Raw genomic sequence first — 20,431 nt, 5'->3', positions numbered from 1 at the left:
TTGACAGAACTTTTGAAGAAACTGTTCTTATATAAGCAACATACAAAAACGCGCTATGGTATCTCATTGTATGTCCTTTTTTACTTAAAAAAGGTCTTCTTTAGCTCAGCTGGCAAGACCTGGGTTCGAGCCAATGCAGTGAGGCATGAACTAGGGTGGGAGCTGCGAGGGCACAAGCCCTACAACCCGAATCCGTTACAATAACAAAAGGACAGACATTGAAATATGGGCTATTTCGAAGTCGCAAATGTGAGATATAAAGTAGGAATTCTGAGTTACTAAGTCGCAATTCTGAGTTGCTAAGTCGGAATTCTGAGATACCATAGCGGGTTTTTTTTTTACTCCCTGGCGGAAACGGGCTTCCATAGAAATCCGGGTTGTGAATAACAACTGTCACTACACACGATTGAGTTCTTGAGGCTGGCACCTAAGACAACTCAGCCATCCTGACAAGCAGTGGAGGATGCCCGTTACTTTGTCAAAGGATTATTAACTACTTTTCTTTTCTTATTATTACAGAGATTTCTACATTGCAAGACAATTGACGATTTAGATAAAGGTATATCGTGGCACGCAAACCAGGCACGGACGGGGTTTGAACCCGCGCTCTTTGGTTTACGAAACCGATGCCTTACCACTTGGCCACCGTGCACACGGTTTAGTTTTTTTTCCCATCAAGGCTAATACATTTTGAAAAAAAAAATCTGTGCGCAAATTGCAATGGCAGGAGAAGTAAAGAATATAGTTCTTCTGTGGAGCTGGCTTCAGACTCTGCTTATAGCGCCCGTCAAATAAAATAGATATTTTATTTTTACAGGAAGACGCATTCCGAAATGTATCTCTGCAGTTTTAGAAAAGTTTTGAATGGTATATTTTATACAACGCACAAACCGTATTCTAATTGCAGACTGCAGATCTGTGCAGCAATCATACTACATTTCACTGTGATTCTGAAATACTTCTAGCAAACATATTCAGGTTTCCTTGAACTTTAATAAAAAACTACTTCGCTTTCAATCTCTGGTGTTACTGTAAACTCGGACGTGATGTTCCGCAGATGTGCAGTGTGCCTTCTTGTCTTATTCAAGTTTACTGGATTTGTGAAACGAAAATACAAACTGGACAGTTTCAGACACATGAAGACTCATAAATGTCACTACAAATGACAAATTTGTAGTGTAAATCCGCCGGGCTGATTTACGTGTCTGACCATCTCTCTCCTCCCTCTTCGGCAGTGAGCACTATTTTTTCATTTTCTTCCCTTGTAGTTTCCTCGCTCTTTTACTGTCCCTTTCTCCCACGGAGAGACGGAAAACATGCCGAAATCGTTTTCACCCTGTGTTTGTGCAACGTCAGTGTGTGAAGGGAAAGCAATCTACGTGGCTCCAGTGGCGCAATCGGTCAGCGCGCGGTACTTATACAGCAGTGCACAGCGGAGTCATGCCGAGGTTGTGAGTTCGAGCCTCACCTGGAGCAGTGTGGCCTGTCTTTAGCTACCGAAAGCAACCGTCCACTTTAGATACTGTTACTTATAGGTCGTCCTTAACACCTTATCTAACGGGATTGTAGCTTGTTAGGTGTTTGCTGGAGATCCAGTCTAAATTAACATCAAAGGAACAGGTAAAGGTTTATTCCACGTCACACCCGAAGAAGGGTCCACGTTGTGTTTCCTTCTCCTTTCAGCATGGAATAAACCTATACTTTTTCCTTTGCAGCTGACGCAGGTCACTACTTAAATTCCCATCAGCTGTGGACCCCCAGCTGATCTCTACACAGATAGATGAGAGATATCTTCTTAGACGAGAGGTCTACTGGGACTAAGGGAGCACGATGGGGTACCGAAGACTTGAAAAAGCTCTCGCATTAGATTCTGTTTTTGTTGTTTCCCAGATTTGTTTTTAATGTTCTTTTTGTTTTGAAGTTGTTCCTTTAAGTATTTGTTTATTTTATTTTCTGTAGTCGTTAGACTACTACAGTGATTTACCTAGGTTCCCAGAAGGCTTCTCGCATCGTGGTTGTTGTGTTTTTGGGTTACAAGTATTTTTTTTCTATTGATAGGACCCCACGCATTACTGTGGGACTAGTTAACTTAAGTTCTTACATTGTACCTGAAATTACCACATAAACTACTACTCTGTTTTTCTTTTTTTTAAATAAAGGCACAAATGATGTTTTTTTTTTCTTGCAGCTGATTGGCAATGACCCTACAACGGGTCATTGCAACGAACGTGGCTGCTGAAATTTGTCAGCAGCTCCATACTAAACCTGTTCTCAATTGCAACAAACCTAAAATAACATATGCTGCCCATTAGATGTTACCGATGTAGGAGACTAACTTAAACCACCTCTTCACAGGGTTTATGTAGTTCAGTAGAGGAACAGTCGATCGCATTTGAACTGTTCTGAATGTAGTGGAAATAATATAGTCACAAAGTAACGAACATACGCACCACTTGCTTGAAATATTTACTGTAGCTAAAATTGTTTTCTAGACACCACAACTATTCACAATGAATTTGATGAATACATGTCTTTATTAATAAAAGTGTAATTTATTAATAATTAAGATTAATGTATATCTTTATTAGTAGCTGTATTACCGGTAATGCATGTACAGTCCTTAATATGGGATAGTGAACTTTCAGGTATCCTGGGGAGGTAAGAAAACTGAAATGAAGGAAATACATATTTAAAGGGGGTGTAAGTCTTAAATGTGTTCTGTTACATCTGGGTGTTAACTGAATAGATTGTATTACTTATTGTGATTTGACACATGTCTGTCTCAGGAGACAGCAGAAAAATTGAGGAATTTGCAGGTACAGAAAATAACTTGAACTGAACAGGCAAATGTAAGGTTATGTTAAAGAAAAATAAACTTTGTCACCTTTTTCAACATGATTATTTAAGACAGTTTATCGGAACCGTATCTCTCCTCGATTCTGTGGCTGTGGTCCAACAGTAACGGTGGTGAAACAAGCAGAATGTGCGGAAAGAATTGGAGACGTAACGGGAGACTCATCCAGTCGATAGAAGGGTTGTGTACGCTGAGAAGTGTAGTTTAAAAGCTTAACGAGCCAGGGAGGAGTCAAACCTGCAATCTTCTGAGCCAAAGTCAAACACATTATCCATTGCACCACTGGCTCTGATACCCTAAAGCCACCACTGTGAGCTTTGTGCTGCTATTAGTAATACTGTAGCACTCCGGTGTTCACAACAGCCCCCCACCACCAGGAACTCAAACCCAGGCCTCCTGCATCACTCAACAGGGACCTAGCCTGTTGAGCTAAAGAGCAATCTCCCTTCAGTCCTGCGGCTGTGGCCCTGCTATTACAGGGAAGGGCAGTGACATCACCGCTCTGGTAAGCCGGCTCTTACACACTCAATGGTGGCCGTATGCGTTACACTCTCCCCCGCTTAACTCACCAACCTCAGCAAAGGGCTAGCCCATCCCACTGCTGACACCAATGTAACGCTCCAGGGTTCACATGGGCATCCTCGCCACTGCCACATCAGGTCAGTCCCCCACCGTCAGGGACTCAAACCCAGACCTCTGGCATCACTTAACAGGGACCCAGCCTGTTGAACTAAAGGGAGACCGTCCCTAAGCTCAAGCGGCTGGGTCCCTGTTGAGCTATGGTGGCGGTCGCAGGTTTGAGTCCCCGACGGTGGGGGGCTGACTTAAGTGGCAATGGCAAGGGTGCCCACCTGAACCCCCAACCATTACAATACTATACATCGCTCCAGTCCAAATTTTCTCAATTAGATTCATGTGTTTTCTACTTGTATTTAGCTACTAGGTCTTTCGTTTGGTCTGTTTTAAAAATAGCATCTCAAACGATTTTATGTGTCATGCTGAAATTCACACACGATGTCACATGAAAGACAATCACAGATAAGATGTTGCATTTAAAAAGAAATCCAGAGTGGCAGTAGAAAACAAAGCCTTATACACGAGATGCAAGTGCTCTACCACTGAACTAAACTGATAGGCACTTTTGCCTGCAGCTCTTTAATTGAGTTAGGGAGAGTGAAGGGTCTACACAGTGTACAATTTAAAGGTCGAAGCAAGACAATCTGATGCGAGGAGAATTCACAAAACGAGCCTCTGCTTTATCGTTTACTGAGCATTCAATGAACATCTAAGTGAAAGACATATTCACTATTTTCACTTTTTGTTTAAAGAACACTTTTATCACGTTCTGCACTCCCGGTGTTTAACGGTGTTCTTTTCTACACTCCTGATTTGAGGATCCCCAGGTAAACAAAATTCCGATATATTGAATAGTATTTATGTTTACATTTATATTCACTCGTGCCAAAAGCTTGTGTTCTCTGCATATACCAGGATGTGGAAAGAGGCCCAATCACATCTGGAGTAGATAGTATTTAGGTCAAAGCTAATTCAAAGTGCATCTCTGGGTGTGTTTGAATTACCTACGTGTTTGACTGAAGGACAAGCTCACGGTGCCATAAAAATTGACACTCGTCATCTTTTCTTCTACATTCACAGGTTTTACGCTAAAGACAAAAATTTTTTTTTTGTCGTTTTCATGCCAGCTGGCACTAATTATTCTGCACTGACAGGGAAGATTAGTATTTTATCTATCACAATATGTGTGGAATTTGTTTTTAAAAAAGTTGTTCCAGAAATGAACACTTCCATTAAAGTTAAGGCAGACACCTGTTGCTGTCCACAACGACCAACTCTGCATGGCAAGAGAGGAAGAAAAGCACTGTGGTGATTTGAACCCAGAAGCTTATTTACTAGACATGCACGTTAACCAGCTAAGCCACAGCACCGACAGAACACTATCCTTTTACAGCCTCTTAGACACACCGCTCTGAGATACCTGTGTTCCGTGTGCGCTGAGCCTGCTCGCTGAGCAAGTGTTGAGAAATGGCTTTTATCTGGTAATTTCAAGTCCAAGGAGCTCAATATGCTTTTTATGTTTGACATCTTCAAGGAAAATGGTGAAATCGCAGGTGGAAGAGGAAAATGATCCTTGAGTAGAGGAAAGACGACCATCTTGAGCACTAACTCATGTCAGGAGGCTAACTTCTGGGATGAGGTGGTGGAGTGGTAAGGCAATGGACTACTAATCCATTGTGCTCTGCACATGTGGGTGTGAATCCCATCCTTGTGAAGTTCAGCAGTTGACAGATGTGCCTTTTTAAACTGGGTGTGCTTTCGTTTCGTCTTTTGCTCCTGTACTACAGCAGTAATATTTCTAGATGTGCATGAACATGGTATAGTAGGCTGACGGCAGGAACACGTGGCCCACAAGCAGTGACAGTATCAGAGGTGTCTGCAGTGTGTTGGTTTGTGAGCACTAATAAAATAACTTGCCGTGGAAGCACGTGTGCCTGCATTAATACAGCTCCATTGAGCAGAAAAAGCAACACAAACACCGACTTGTCAACAGGAAGTTTCCGTAGCTGAAAACACAGCCATTGTGCTCCAGGTGAAGCTTGTGTCGCAGGATGTGGGTCATTGAGGCAGTCACGGGCTGGGATTGATTGGGTTATGTTGATTTGTGTTACAGGGTGTGGGTCATTGAGGCAGAAACAGGCTGTGATTGATTAGGTTATGTTGAATTCCAGGATGGTGTCAATGTTGCCTCTCACTCAAGGGGGTGACTGCAGTTGTCCCAAGTAATACAGGAACAGTCAGTAAAAACAGTCAAACCCAAGTCGTTCAGGGAGCAATTAGGTATCGAGACTTGGAGGTGTGAGGAGTCGCTGAGCCAGTTTTAGCCAGACCAAGGGGTGAACTGATAAGGTTCCATGACACCTAGCTCAGCACTCCCACACCCCTCAAACAACACAAGCTTCCTCCTGGAAAAATACTGGGCAGACCTGATTCTGACAGGGACAGTGGAAACCCCCCTGAAAGGGATTGGCTAAGGAGAGGGATAAAAAAGACCTGAGACAGAACAGAGGGGGCTCCCGATTCCCACTGGATCCTGGAGACGACACAGGCAGCACAAGGAAGCTGCAGGGTGCAAGACCCCGCTGCAGAGTGCAAGACCCCGGAGGAACTCTGCAGAGACTTCTAATACCTGGAGGCAAGGATCTACTGGTTCAGTAACTGACGACAACGAGAGACATTGGCATTGGAACAGAGGTACAGTACAGAGACTTTTAACACCTGAAGGTGAGGAACAAGGAAACTGGCACAGTTAGCCGATTCAAACTGAGAGGAATGTAATATAGTCGCAGAGGATTTCTATTGTTACCTGAACAGAGACTGGGGAAATAGGACTGGGCGATACCCCTCTCCTCAAAGTGGGCCATCAGAGACTACAGGTACTAAGTAGAGACGATCGAGTAACCTCTCTTATGTATTTTACAGAAAAGACTGCTGCCCCTCTGTATTCATTTTGACCCTGGGAAGGACCTTTTGCTGCTGTGAATTCTGTTTTCGTTGTGTTTTTGGGTGACAGTGAATGTGAATGTAGTTGGAAAATAAAAAGGGCACTTATACAATACAAATGCTTGTCGCTGGTCTGTGTGTGCATTGGTGATTCTGGGAGACAAACAGAGCCTGTGGTAGAGGGGCCCTAGCACCCCGTTTGTATTGCTAGGTGGTGTAGATGTACACGAAGCAGGAACATCCCTCGCCCTTGGGTTCACCTTACTGTGACACCTTCTTCATCTATGTTTTTTGAGTGCACTGCAAATGATCTTAGTATCGAAATGCCGTCCCACATAACCGATCCAAACAAGCTGCTTTACAGAGGAGCACTGCCGGAGCTTATCGTTGGCAAACTGAAGACCAGGCCGACCTCTTCTGTGACTCTTGAACACTAAATCTCAAGGTTGTGAATTCAAGCTCCACGCTGGCGGGAAATTCCATAGGTAATGATCACATTTTCTTGCATGCTAATCAAAAGAAATATTAAGAAACTTTTCCCGATACCAGTTTTTTAGAAAAGTAAAGGCACACGGCACATGTGTGCCACATCACGTCCGAGTTTAGTGACAACTACCTCAGAGATTGTAAGCTGGGTAGTTTCAGATTAGATCACTTTTTTTATCAAAGGTTCAAGCAAACCTGAATACTTTTGCAAGTGACATTTCAGAATCCTAGTCAAATCCAGTACGATTGCTGGATCCTTCGAATTCGACTGAACTATAGCACAGATCTGCAGTCCACCATTAGAATACTGTGGGTGTGTTGTATAAGCCATACCGCCCAAAATAGTTCTAAAACGGGAGATGCATCCTCATTTAGGAATGTGGTATAAAGTGAAATGGTCTGGGAAGAGTCCTACGTTTGAACAGTTCAAAATAGACGTAAAGGGGTATATACGGACTCTTTCGAAATGTAAGAACAAGCTGTGCAGACCTTATCTTTATTAATGTCGTGTAAACGTTTTTCATAGAGTGTAATTGTATTATAGCATGTGCCCCTGAAGATTTTCTTGATACGTTATATGTGCTCTTGTTTGTATTGTATGTAGTTTTGTTGTTCAAATAAAACGTAAAAGACACAACTTTCCGGATGCGGCTGCTGTAAAAATAAAATGACATCAAGGGTGCTGTATGCAGAGGTCTGAAGCCTGTTTCATTTAAGAACTATATCCAGAGGTGTTAAAGAAGTCTAGATCTCACTACGAGAATGGCAGCATCTCAAAAAAAGCAGGTGCAGTTCGTTACACAGTCGTAATGCCACTAAGTCGGACCAGAAGAGCGAAAGCCACCTGGCTTTCTCTGAGCAAGTAATGTGACAAAGAGACACAGTACAGTGGTAACCGACCCTCTTCCAACTGACTTCAAAGGGGAGGGAGCTGCTTTTTGGCAGTCTCTCGAGAAACTAAGCAAAGTGTTTAAAGATACTTTGTCAGCTTGACATCAAGGCAGAAAACAAAAACTTTCTTGCGTCCACTCAAACCAAATGCGGTTTGCCACCTTTTGCGTTATGCAGGGAATGACGTCTGCTGAGATCACTTTTGAGTCAATGCAAATCGTAGTGTGCCCTCCATTTTAATGTTGGTTGTGCTGGCGTGCTGCTTCTGTCTGTGAAACTTTATGCAATCAAGGCATTTAATGTTTTTTTTAATAATTGGAAAAAAATGTACTATTTTTTTTCTTAAATATTGATGGTTTAAAAACTTATTTAATGTGAAACGGTCATTGTGATTGTAAAACGGTCAAAATGTTAGTGAAGAAATCAGTAATGTGAGGAAAGGTGAATTGTGGGAGCCTCTTGACTCCCCGTGTCGTGCTGTGTTTCTCTCTCATTCTACTTGGAGTGGTGCCGTCGCTTCTGGATAAAGTCTGTCTTGGGTCATTCCGGACAAGTCAGGTATGAAATTGGCAAGAAATTGCAGAATTGGACAAGAAGAGACACCTCACTTGCGAGGATCCCAACAGTATATTTCCCCTTTCAGAGCCCATGGGAGTGAATTTCATACACAATTAAAAAAGCCTAATTTTATTTAGAGGCTTCAGACACTTTTTTAATTAAAAAAGTGACCTGAAACGCCTTAGCTTTCAGGTTTGCTAGAACCTGTAATAATAAAGTGGTCTCAAACTTTCATTGTCTGATGTAGCTGTCTCTAAAGTTGGACATGATGTTTTGGAGATGCTGAGATATTGAGAAGAACTCAACTACATGGTGAGAAGTCTGGGTTCAGCACCAGCAGATGGTGAAAAACTCTTAGCTGACCCCAACCTAATTTGAACGCGCAACTTTCTGAGCTAGAATCAACTACACTACCACTGTGCCACACCCTATAGTCTTCTTTAGCTCCCCAAAGGAGAAAAATCAGTGTCCCAAAAAAAGTGCTTCCCGAAATGTCTTTAACAGAAAGGAAAATTTAGACAGGCTTCCATTTCTGCATTAAGAACTGTTTGTGCTGTCCTGTAATTGAGGAAATATACCACCTAAATCAGCAAAGAGTTCTACGTTTGAATAGTTCTAAATAGACGTAAATGGATATTTACAGACTCTTTCGAAATGTAGGAACATGAAAGCTGTGTGGACCTTGTTTTTATTTACTTTGTTTAACTTTTTTTTCCATAAAGTCTGATTGTATTATTTATGTGCCCCTCACGAGTCTATTAATACGTTATATGTGCTCTTGTTTATATTGAATCTATTTTGTTGTTCAAATAAAAAGTAAAACAAAAACAAATTCCGGATGGGTGCTGCTATAGAAATAAAACAACATCAAGGGTGCTGTACGCAGAGGTCTGTAGCCTGCTCCACAGAAGAACTTTATCCAGAGGTGTTTAAGAATTCGAGATCTCACCATGAGAGGGGAAGCATCTCAGAAAAAGCAGGTGCAGTCGGTTCCATAGTCATAACGCCACTGTCGGACAAGAGCAAAAGCCACCCGGCTTCCTCCGGGCAAGTAATGAGACAAAGAGACAGGACACAGTGGTTAGTGTGGCTGAGTGGTCTAAGGTACTGGATTAAGGCTCCAGTCTTGTTGGAGGTGTGTGTTTGAATCCCACTGCTGCTAAGAGTTTTTGTGTTACAACCACCAAGTGGAGCAATGTGTTAAAAGCTACTTTATCAGCTTAACATCAAAGCAGGGAGAAAAAAGTGTTTCTTCTTCTCAACACAAATTCTTTTTTCCACCTTCAGCAGGGAAGTTTGTCTACCAAGATCACTTTTGAGTCAGTGCAAATCACAATGCGCCCTCAATTTTAATGTCGGTTGTGCTCCTTTTATCTGTGAAACGTTAATGTTCTGCATTTTCAAGTCGAGTCATCCTCAGGGGTAGAGCTGATTAAGTCTTTCCGCATAGCGCTCCATCAGAAATAACTTGTCTAAGTTCCAAAGAGATTGTGGGTTTCACTTCAAGCAATCATAAAGCATACCTCACATGTCAGATCTAAATGGGGAATTTGTTGGTTACAAAGCTGAACGTTTTTCCATGTTCTGCTAGAGTATCCACTGGCTTGCCTTTATCAGCTGTCTTGGAAAGATAAGCTGTGCTTCGTCTCAGGAAAAATCATTAGTACTGTCATTTTATTCTGTGCATATGGCCGATATTTAAAGTATATAAAAATCACGAGTTCATAGATTTATCCAAATATCAACGGCACCTTGTAAACCTGTGATAAGAATTCCTTCAATCCAATAGTTTCACTCCAGGGAAAAGGCAGGGAAACATAGAGAATTCTTATTTAAAGACAACATCCGTATTGGATTGCATGTCAGCAGGCATCACTCAGAATTCCTAATATGATTTTGAATTCAGTTTTGCAGTTCTTCAGTGTTTTACTACTTTCAGAGAGTCCTTTATTGACCTTGCTGAAGCAGAGAAGCGACATAATCACAGATGTGACCAGTTTTTCTGCTGTTTCTGGTTAATAATGATTATTATTTTGTATTTTGATTAGTATTTTTCGTAGCGTTCTTCCTCAGCTTTTAAGTTATTTGGTGAGCAAGAACCACTGAGAACGAGTCTGAATCAATCAAGAACATATACGGTACTGCTGTCCTGTGTACAACTGCTTCGTCCTAATTGAGCTTTTCAGTGTTAAAGAAGACGTTTCCAATTTCGATTGCTTGTTTCAGAGGATGTGCTATAAGATCACAGATTCATTTGAAAAGATTTGGAGATGTATTGGCTGGGATTCAAAACTGGCTCAATTGCATGAAGGCACCTATACTCAGCAACGAGAGGAAAGGAGAAGGGGCCAGAGGTAGTGTGGCTGAATTGTCTAATATGCTGGATTTTAGGCTCCACTCTCTCAGGGGCGTGGGTTTAAATCCCACTACTGCCCAATGTTTTAAGACCTTACTTCCTGTGATTTGTAATATGGTCAGTAAAAGCACTTTATGTAAGTATTTCTTATGTCAGCGTTACAAGTCACTTACTGCTCCACAGGTCCGGGGTTCAATCCCTGGCATCTTCAGGTGTTTTATATTACTGTACTCACATCGCAATCTTCTGTTGAGTGAGAACTCTTTGCTCGTGTTCATAGAGAGCCAGGTTTACCTTTTGAATCTCACCCGGGATTTCCTGAGAGATCATTCAGCGAGCGAGCCCTCCCTCTGGACTCCGCACTGAGCTGAAAGCTGCACGAATTCCTCACTGCGTGTCCTCTACTGTTACAGGTGGTCCAGCGTAAATGTGCAGCACAGTGATATGAACAACTTGAACTTTTTCTGTATGTGAAGAAAAATGCAAAAGAGCATGTAAAGTATTGATCATATAAAATATCCATGGTACAACTCGAGAAAAAACTGAAGCACAAAACAACGACTTTTGATGATTACAAGAGATTCAAGAAACACAACCGTCCACAGATGGGTTCGGATCCTGAACGCATAAGTCAAAAGAAAAAAAGCGAAGTAAACTCTCTTCATTGTCTTATAGTTTATGTAATAAAACATTTTTTTTTCTTTCTTTATAATTTCTTACTGTTGATAGACGATTTATTGAATTTTAACAGAATCACAACTACAAACATTTGGGGTTAAACTGTTATTCACATACTCTAACAAAGAGAAACGTTAGTCTCTTCCAGTGTGTGAGCCAATTTCTAAAAAAAATAGAAATTGAATTGTTCTACTTTTTAGGCTTGCATAGTCTTATTCATATTTCAGTTAAGCCTTTTCTTCTGTAGTAATTTCATTTGATATTAAAATTAGTCCTGATTTACAAGAATTTTGTAATAAGTTTCAATTTAGAAAAATCGTGACCAGAAGCTACCAAAACTGGTAATGTTCACATAATGTGTAATGCAAAAGCAGCAGTTGGGGTGGGAAACAAAAGGCATTTCTTGGTATGAATCCTTAAACTTCATAGATGGCGTTCTAGGACTTCTCGCTTCAGATAAAGCTGTCAATACATCATAAATTTCTACTCAATCAATATCTGCAGTGTTATCACTACCAAACGCTAAATATAGATCCTGGCAATAATTCATGAGTTGTTCGTTAGAAAATTGTTTATGTTTTTTTTTAACATATTTTCAATACCAGACAAAAAGTCGAAAGTTTCAATTTCATGCAACTGATGAAATCTCTCTTCGATGGAAGTTATAAGTACAGTACATCCAAAATACTGCGGAATCAATCAGATTTACATGTTTCTTGTGGATCCAGAAGATCATTTTGAGATTTAAAACATGCCTGTCTTTTCTTTTTTCGAGGACGAAGAAGTAGCAGCAGTAGTAGAAGTTATGGCAAGAACGTGTTTAGAGTTCAGCACTTCTCATTTCTAATGCAGAGCCATCGAAAAGCACCGCCAGTGATAAAAGAAATTACAGAATTGGTCTGTTCATGGTGCCTACACGCTTTGAATTGCTGGCATTTTCTGCAAGCGTTCCTTTTTGAGGGTTCATGAAATTCCTCACATTTGAGCCAACACTAAAATATTTCATTCGGGGTCGCCTAATTCATAGTGCAAACCGAATCTACAGGGGAATGCTGTGGCACATGAAGCCGTTTGTTATTCTGTTGTGAGGTGTGAGGGGCGGAATGCAAATCGAGTTGGTGAATAGAAAATGAAACAGGAGTCACTTCTTGAGCTACGAATTCCAAAAAGTATGAAAACCTGTGCATTTTAACAGTGCAGAATACTCACAAATTGCACTGAGTTGCTTGCTTTCTTCTGCTGCTTTTATATTTCAGTCATTCACTGTCAGCTAGCACTGGAACAATTCAAGAGAGGTAAAAACGGAAGCTGTCAGGAGTGGGATTTGAACCCACACCTCCGTTTGGAGACCAGAACACCCAAGCCAGCTGGAAAGCCACATCTCCTTGAGTCTGGTGCCTTAGACCACTCGGCCACCCTGACAAGCAAAAGCAAGTGATGTGCTGAATGCACCAGTAGTTGACTAAACTGAGTTTCTTCCCTGAAATTATTTGCTTGCGAAGTCCCAAGTTGCCTTGAATGGATCTTGGAAATCAAAGATACGGATGGATTGTTATTCGGTTGTGAGTTTTGAGGGGCGTATTATAAATTGAGTTGGTGAAAAGGCGCTTTTTGTTAGTCTGTCGGGAGGCTGCACAAGGTGTTTAGAGGGAGAACTTCTAAAAGGCAGGCTCTCTATGTTTAACATCAAGAAAGATTTTTTTTCTCAATGGAAATGCTCTTTGGCGCTTTCAGCTTTACGTAGGGAACAACGTCTGCCGAGACCACTTTTGAGCCAGTGCAAATGGTAATGTGCCACCAAGTACATTTAATATTGGCTGTGGTAGCAAGCTGCTTTTGTTTGTGAAGCTTTTACTTCTTTAAGCTGAATCATCGGCAGGAGTAGCTTATTAAATCTTTGCTCATTGCGCTCCATCAGAAATACCTTGTCCATGTTCAAAAGAGATCAGGGGATTTACTTCATGCTTTCACATGGCATACCTTACACGAAAGATTTAAATGGGGAATTGATTGTGCTTCTTGATGTTGTTCCTGTGGTTGCCTTGGTTACAATGGTGAACGTTCTTCCACGTTCTGCTAGAGTATCCACTGGGTGGGCTTTATCAATTGGCTCGGATAGGTCATCAGTGCTCCGTCTCCAGAAAAATAATCAGCACTGTCTTTTTTCTGTGCGCATGACCGTCTTTTAAAACATATAAAATCACGAGTTCATTGATTTCTCCAAATAACAACAATACATTTTAACCCTTCAATCCAATAGTTTTACTCCAAGTAAAAAGCAGCGCAATATATAGAGAGATGACATTCAAAGATTTCAACGTTCTTATTGGATTGCCTGTATGCAGATATCTATCAGAATTGCTAATATGATTTTAATTCAGTTTTTCTCTACTACTTTCAGAGTCTTTTATTGACCTTGCTGAAGCAGAGAAGTGACATAATCACAAATGCGACCAGTTGTGCAGCTGTTTCTGGTTAATAATGATTAATGCGAAAAAAAAACAGCTCCTTGCATTAAGAGTCCTCCCTCTGGATTCCTCTGAAAGCTACGCGAATTACTCACTGCGTGTCCTGTACTGTGTAGCACAGTGACAAGAACGCCTTGGGTTTTTTTCCGTATGTGAAGGAAAATGCAAAAGAGCATGAAAAGTATTGATGGTATAAAATATCCATGGTACAACTCGAGAAAGAACTGAAGGACAAAACAATGACATTTGATGATTACAAGAGAAACACAACCGTCCGAACATGGGCTTGGATCCTGACCGCTTGCGTTAAAAGACAAAGCAAAGGATATAACCTGTAAATGTCTTCATGTCTTACAGTTTATGAAATAAGATAATTTCTTACTTTCTTGATAATTTCTTACTATTGATAGATGCTTTTTTTAATTTTAACAGAATCACAATTACAAACAAATGGGGTTAAACTGTTATTCACATACTCTAACGAAGAGAAACGTTAGTGTCTTCCGGTGTGTGAGCCCATCTCTCAAAAAATAAAAAAATAAGTTCTATAAATTGAATTGTTCTATTTTTCAGGCTTGCATAGTCTTATTCATATTTCAGTTAAGCCTTTTCCTCTGTAGTAATTTCATTTGATATTAAAATTAGTCCTGATTTACAATTTTGGACATGGTTCATCTTAAAGAATTTTGTAATAAGTTTCAGTTTAGGAAAATCGTGCCCAGAAGCTACCAAAACTGGTAATGTTCACATAATGTGTAATGCAAAAGCAGCAGTTGGGGTGGGAAACAAAAGGCATTTCTTGGTATGAATCCTTAAACTTCATAGATGGCGTTCTAGGACTTCTCGCTTCAGATAAAGCTGTCAATACATCATAGATTTCTACTCAATCAATATCAGCAGTGTTATCACTACCGAACGCTAAATATAGATCCTGGCAATAATTCATGAGTTGTTTGTTAGAAAATTGTTTATGGTTTTTTTTAAACATATTTTCAATACCAGACAAAAAGTCGAAAGTTTCAATTTCATGCAACTGATGAAATCTCTCTTCGATGGAAGTTATAAGTACAGTACATCCAAAATACTGCGGAATCAATCAGATTTACATGTTTCTTGTGGATCCAGAAGATCATTTTGAGATTTAAAACATGCCTGTCTTTTCTTTTTTCGAGGACGAAGAAGTAGCAGCAGTAGTAGAAGTTATGGCAAGAACGTGTTTAGAGTTCAGCACTTCTCATTTCTAATGGAGAGCCATCGAAAAGCACCGCCAGTGATAAAAGAAATTGCAGAATTGGTCTGTTCATGGTGCCTACACGCTTTGAATTGCTGGCATTTTCTGCAAGCGTTCCTTTTTGAGGGTGCATGAAATTCCTCACATTTGAGCCAACACTAAAATATTTCATTCGGGGTCGCCTAATTCATAGTGCAAACCGAATCTACAGGGGAATGCTGTGGCACATGAAGCCGTTTGTTATTCTGTTGTGAGGTGTGAGGGGCGGAATGCAAATCGAGTTGGTGAATAGAAAATGAAACAGGAGTCACTTCTTGAGCTACGAATTCCAAAAAGTATGAAAACCTGTGCATTTTAACAGTGCAGAATACTCACAAATTGCACGAGTTGCTTGCTTTCTTCTGCTGCTTTTATATTTCAGTCATTCACTGTCAGCTAGCACTGGAACAATTCAAGAGAGGTAAAAACAGACGCTGTCAGGAGTGGGATTTGAACCCACGCCTCCATTTGGAGACCAGAACACCCAAGCCAGCTGGAAAGACACATGTCCTTGAGTCTGGCGCCTTAGACCACTCGGCCACCCTGACAAGTGAAAGCAAGTGGTGTGCTGAATGCACCAGTAGTTGACTAAACTGAGTTTCTTCCCTGAAATTATTTGCTTGCGAAGAGCCAAGTTGCCTTGAATGGATCTTGGAAATCAAATATACGGATGGATTGTTGTTCGGTTGTGAGTTTTGAGGGGCGTATTATAAATTGAGTTGGTGAAAAGGCGCTTTTTGTTAGTCTGTCGGGAGGCTGCACAAGGTGTTTAGAGGGAGAACTTCTAAAAGGCAGGCTCTCTATGTTTAACATCAAGAAAGATTTTTTTTTCTCAATGGAAATGCTCTTTGGCGCTTTCAGCTTTACGTAGGGAACGTCTGCTGAGACCACTTTTGAGCCAGTGCAAATGGTAATGTGCCACCAAGTACATTTAATATTGGCTGTGGTAGCGAGCTGCTTTTGTTTGTGAAGCTTTTACTTCTTTAAGCTGAATCATCGGCAGGAGTAGCTTATTAAATCTTTGCTCATTGCGCTCCATCAGAAATACCTTGTCCATGTTCAAAAGAGATCAGGGGATTTACTTCATGCTTTCACATGGCATACCTTACACGAAAGATTTAAATGGGGAATTGATTGTGCTTCTTGATGTTGTTCCTGTGGTTGCCTTGGTTACAATGGTGAACGTTCTTCCACGTTCTGCTAGAGTATCCACTGGGTGGGCTTTATCAATTGGCTCGGATAGGTCATCAGTGCTCTGTCTCCAGAAAAATAATCAGCACTGTCTTTTTTCTGTGCGCATGACCGTCTTTTAAAACATATAAAATCACGAGTTCATTGATTTCTCCAAATAACAACAATACATTTTAACCCTTCAATCCAATAGTTTTACTCCAAGTAAAAAGCAGCGCAATATATAAAGAGATGACATTCAAAGATTTCAACGTTCTTATTGGATTGCCTGTATGCAGATATCGCTCAGAATTGCTAATATGATTTTAATTCAGTTTTTCTCTACTACTTTCAGAGTCTTTTATTGACCTTGCTGAAGCAGAGAAGTGACATAATCACAAATGCGACCAGTTGTGCAGCTGTTTCTGGTTAATAATGATTAATGCGAAAAAAAAACAGCTCCTTGCATTAAGAGTCCTCCCTCTGGATTCCTCTGAAAGCTACGCGAATTACTCACTGCGTGTCCTGTACTGTGTAGCACAGTGACAAGAACGCCTTGGGTTTTTTTCCGTATGTGAAGGAAAATGCAAAAGAGCATGAAAAGTATTGATGGTATAAAATATCCATGGTACAACTCGAGAAAGAACTGAAGGACAAAACAATGACATTTGATGATTACAAGAGAAACACAACCGTCCGAACATGGGCTTGGATCCTGACCGCTTGCGTTAAAAGACAAAGCAAAGGATATAACCTGTAAATGTCTTCATGTCTTACAGTTTATGAAATAAGGCAATTTCTTACTTTCTTGATAATATATTACTATTGATAGATGCTTTTTTTAATTTTAACAGAATCACAATTACAAACAAATGGGGTTAAACTGTTATTCACATACTCTAACGAAGAGAAACGTTAGTGTCTTCCGGTGTGTGAGCCCATCTCTCAAAAAATAAAAAAATAAGTTCTATAAATTGAATTGTTCTATTTTTCAGGCTTGCATAGTCTTATTCATATTTCAGTTAAGCCTTTTCCTCTGTAGTAATTTCATTTGATATTAAAATTAGTCCTGATTTACAATTTTGGACATGGTTCATCTTAAAGAATTTTGTAATAAGTTTCAGTTTAGGAAAATTGTGCCCAGAAGCTACCAAAACTGGTAATGTTCACATAATGTGTAATGCAAAAGCAGCAGTTGGGGTGGGAAACAAAAGGCATTTCTTGGTATGAATCCTTAAACTTCATAGATGGCGTTCTAGGACTTCTCGCTTCAGATAAAGCTGTCAATACATCATAGATTTCTACTCAATCAATATCAGCAGTGTTATCACTACCGAACGCTAAATATAGATCCTGGCAATAATTCATGAGTTGTTTGTTAGAAAATTGTTTATGTTTTTTTTTAAACATATTTTCAATACCAGACAAAAAGTCGAAAGTTTCAATTTCATGCAACTGATGAAATCTCTCTTCGATGGAAGTTATAAGTACAGTACATCCAAAATACTGCGGAATCAATCAAATGTACATGTTTCTTGTGGATCCAGAAGATCATTTTGAGACTCAAAACATGCCTGTCTTTTCTTTTTTCGAGGACAAAGGAGTAGCAGCAGGAGTAGCAGTAATGCAAGAACGTGTTTAGAGTTCAGCACTTCTCATTTCTAATGCAGAGCCATCGACTCGGAAAGCACCGCCCGCGATAAAAGAAATTGCAGAATTGGTCTGTTCATGCTGCCTACACGCTTTGAATTGCTGGCATTTTCTGCAAGCGTTCCTTGTTGAGGGTTCATGAAATTCCTCACATTTGAGCCAACACTAAAATATTTCATTCGGGGTCGCCTAATTCATAGTGCAAACCGAATCTACAGGGGAAAGCTGTGCCACATGTAGCCGTTTGTTATTCTGTTGTGAGGTGTGAGGGGCGGAATGCAAATCGAGTTGGTGAATAGAAAATGAAACAGGAGTCACTTCTTGAGCTACGAATTCCAAAAAGTATGAAAACCTGTGCATTTTAACAGTGCAGAATACTCACAAATTGCACTGAGTTGCTTGCTTTCTTCTGCTGCTTTTATATTTCAGTCATTCACTGTCAGCTAGCACTGGAACAATTCAAGAGAGGTAAAAATGGAAGCTGTCAGGAGTGGGATTTGAACCCACGCCTCCATTGGGAGACCAGAACACCCAAGCCAGCTGGAAAGACACATATCCTTGAGTCTGGCGCCTTAGACCACTCGGCCACCCTGACAAGTGAAAGCAAGTGGTGTGCTGAATGCACCAGTAGTTGACTAAACTGAGTTTCTTCCCTGAAATTATTTGCTTGCGAAGAGCCAAGTTGCCTTGAATGGATCTTGGAAATCAAATATACGGATGGATTGTTGTTCGGTTGTGAGTTTTGAGGGGCGTATTATAAATTGAGTTGGTGAAAAGGCGCTTTTTGTTAGTCTGTCGGGAGGCTGCACAAGGTGTTTAGAGGGAGAACTTCTAAAAGGCAGGCTCTCTATGTTTAACATCAAGAAAGATTTTTTTTTCTCAATGGAAATGCTCTTTGGCGCTTTCAGCTTTACGTAGGGAACGTCTGCCGAGACCACTTTTGAGCCAGTGCAAATGGTAATGTGCCACCAAGTACATTTAATATTGGCTGTGGTAGCGAGCTGCTTTTGTTTGTGAAGCTTTTACTTCTTTAAGCTGAATCATCGGCAGGAGTAGCTTATTAAATCTTTGCTCATTGCGCTCCATCAGAAATACCTTGTCCATGTTCAAAAGAGATCAGGGGATTTACTTCATGCTTTCACATGGCATACCTTACACGAAAGATTTAAATGGGGAATTGATTGTGCTTCTTGATGTTGTTCCTGTGGTTGCCTTGGTTACAATGGTGAACGTTCTTCCACGTTCTGCTAGAGTATCCACTGGGTGGGCTTTATCAATTGGCTCGGATAGGTCATCAGTGCTCCGTCTCCAGAAAAATAATCAGCACTGTCTTTTTTCTGTGCGCATGACCGTCTTTTAAAACATATAAAATCACGAGTTCATTGATTTCTCCAAATAACAACAATACATTTTAACCCTTCAATCCAATAGTTTTACTCCAAGTAAAAAGCAGCGCAATATATAGAGAGATGACATTAAAAGATTTCAACGTTCTTATTGGATTGCCTGTATGCAGATATCGCTCAGAATTGCTAATATGATTTTAATTCAGTTTTTCTCTACTACTTTCAGAGTCTTTTATTGACCTTGCTGAAGCAGAGAAGTGACATAATCACAAATGCAACCAGTTGTGCAGCTGTTTCTGGTTAATAATGATTAATGCGAAAAAAAAAACAGCTCCTTGCATTAAGAGTCCTCCCTCTGGATTCCTCTGAAAGCTACGCGAATTACTCACTGCGTGTCCTGTACTGTGTAGCACAGTGACAAGAACGCCTTGAGTTTTTTTCCGTATGTGAAGGAAAATGCAAAAGAGCATGAAAAGTATCGATGGTATAAAATATCCATGGTACAACTCGAGAAAGAACTGAAGGACAAAACAATGACATTTGATGATTACAAGAGAAACACAACCGTCCGAACATGGGCTTGGATCCTGACCGCTTGCGTTAAAAGACAAAGCAAAGGATATAACCTGTAAATGTCTTCATGTCTTACAGTTTATGAAATAAGACAATTTCTTACTTTCTTGATAATTTCTTACTATTGATAGATGCTTTTTTTAATTTTAACAGAATCATAATTACAAACAAATGGGGTTAAACTGTTATTCACATACTCTAACGAAGAGAAACGTTAGTGTCTTCCGGTGTGTGAGCCCATCTCTCAAAAAATAAAAAAATAAGTTCTATAAATTGAATTGTTCTATTTTTCAGGCTTGCATAGTCTTATTCATATTTCAGTTAAGCCTTTTCCTCTGTAGTAATTTCATTTGATATTAAAATTAGTCCTGATTTACAATTTTGGACATGGTTCATCTTAAAGAATTTTGTAATAAGTTTCAGTTTAGGAAAATTGTGCCCAGAAGCTACCAAAACTGGTAATGTTCACATAATGTGTAATGCAAAAGCAGCAGTTGGGGTGGGAAACAAAAGGCATTTCTTGGTATGAATCCTTAAACTTCATAGATGGCGTTCTAGGACTTCTCGCTTCAGATAAAGCTGTCAATACATCATAGATTTCTACTCAATCAA

The 20,431-nt window shown here is 40.2% G+C and overlaps 5 non-coding genes across 5 annotated transcripts; 1 reads left to right on the top strand and 4 right to left on the bottom strand.

Annotated features, from left to right (window-relative positions):
- Window positions 1-580: 580 nt before the first annotated feature.
- trnat-cgu (transfer RNA threonine (anticodon CGU)) lies at window positions 581-652 on the bottom strand. The gene has a single exon. It is a non-coding gene; the product is annotated as a tRNA-Thr (tRNA).
- A 730-nt stretch (window positions 653-1,382) lies between these two features.
- trnai-uau (transfer RNA isoleucine (anticodon UAU)) lies at window positions 1,383-1,476 on the top strand. The gene is made up of 2 exons: window positions 1,383-1,420; window positions 1,441-1,476. It is a non-coding gene; the product is annotated as a tRNA-Ile (tRNA).
- Window positions 1,477-12,651: 11,175 nt separating this feature from the next.
- On the bottom strand, window positions 12,652-12,764 carry trnal-caa (transfer RNA leucine (anticodon CAA)). Its single transcript has 2 exons — window positions 12,727-12,764; window positions 12,652-12,697 (listed from the first exon to the last, which is right to left on the bottom strand). It is a non-coding gene; the product is annotated as a tRNA-Leu (tRNA).
- Window positions 12,765-15,515: 2,751 nt separating this feature from the next.
- Window positions 15,516-15,628, bottom strand: trnal-caa (transfer RNA leucine (anticodon CAA)). Its single transcript has 2 exons — window positions 15,591-15,628; window positions 15,516-15,561 (listed from the first exon to the last, which is right to left on the bottom strand). It is a non-coding gene; the product is annotated as a tRNA-Leu (tRNA).
- Window positions 15,629-18,382: 2,754 nt separating this feature from the next.
- Window positions 18,383-18,495, bottom strand: trnal-caa (transfer RNA leucine (anticodon CAA)). The gene is made up of 2 exons: window positions 18,458-18,495; window positions 18,383-18,428 (listed from the first exon to the last, which is right to left on the bottom strand). It is a non-coding gene; the product is annotated as a tRNA-Leu (tRNA).
- Window positions 18,496-20,431: the final 1,936 nt, after the last annotated feature.

Source organism: Lepisosteus platostomus, chromosome 5 (genome assembly GCF_059453375.1).
Source record: "Lepisosteus platostomus isolate fLepPlt1 chromosome 5, fLepPlt1.hap1, whole genome shotgun sequence".
NCBI classification, from domain to species: domain Eukaryota; kingdom Metazoa; phylum Chordata; class Actinopteri; order Semionotiformes; family Lepisosteidae; genus Lepisosteus; species Lepisosteus platostomus.
This window is presented reverse-complemented; position numbering and strand designations above follow the sequence as displayed.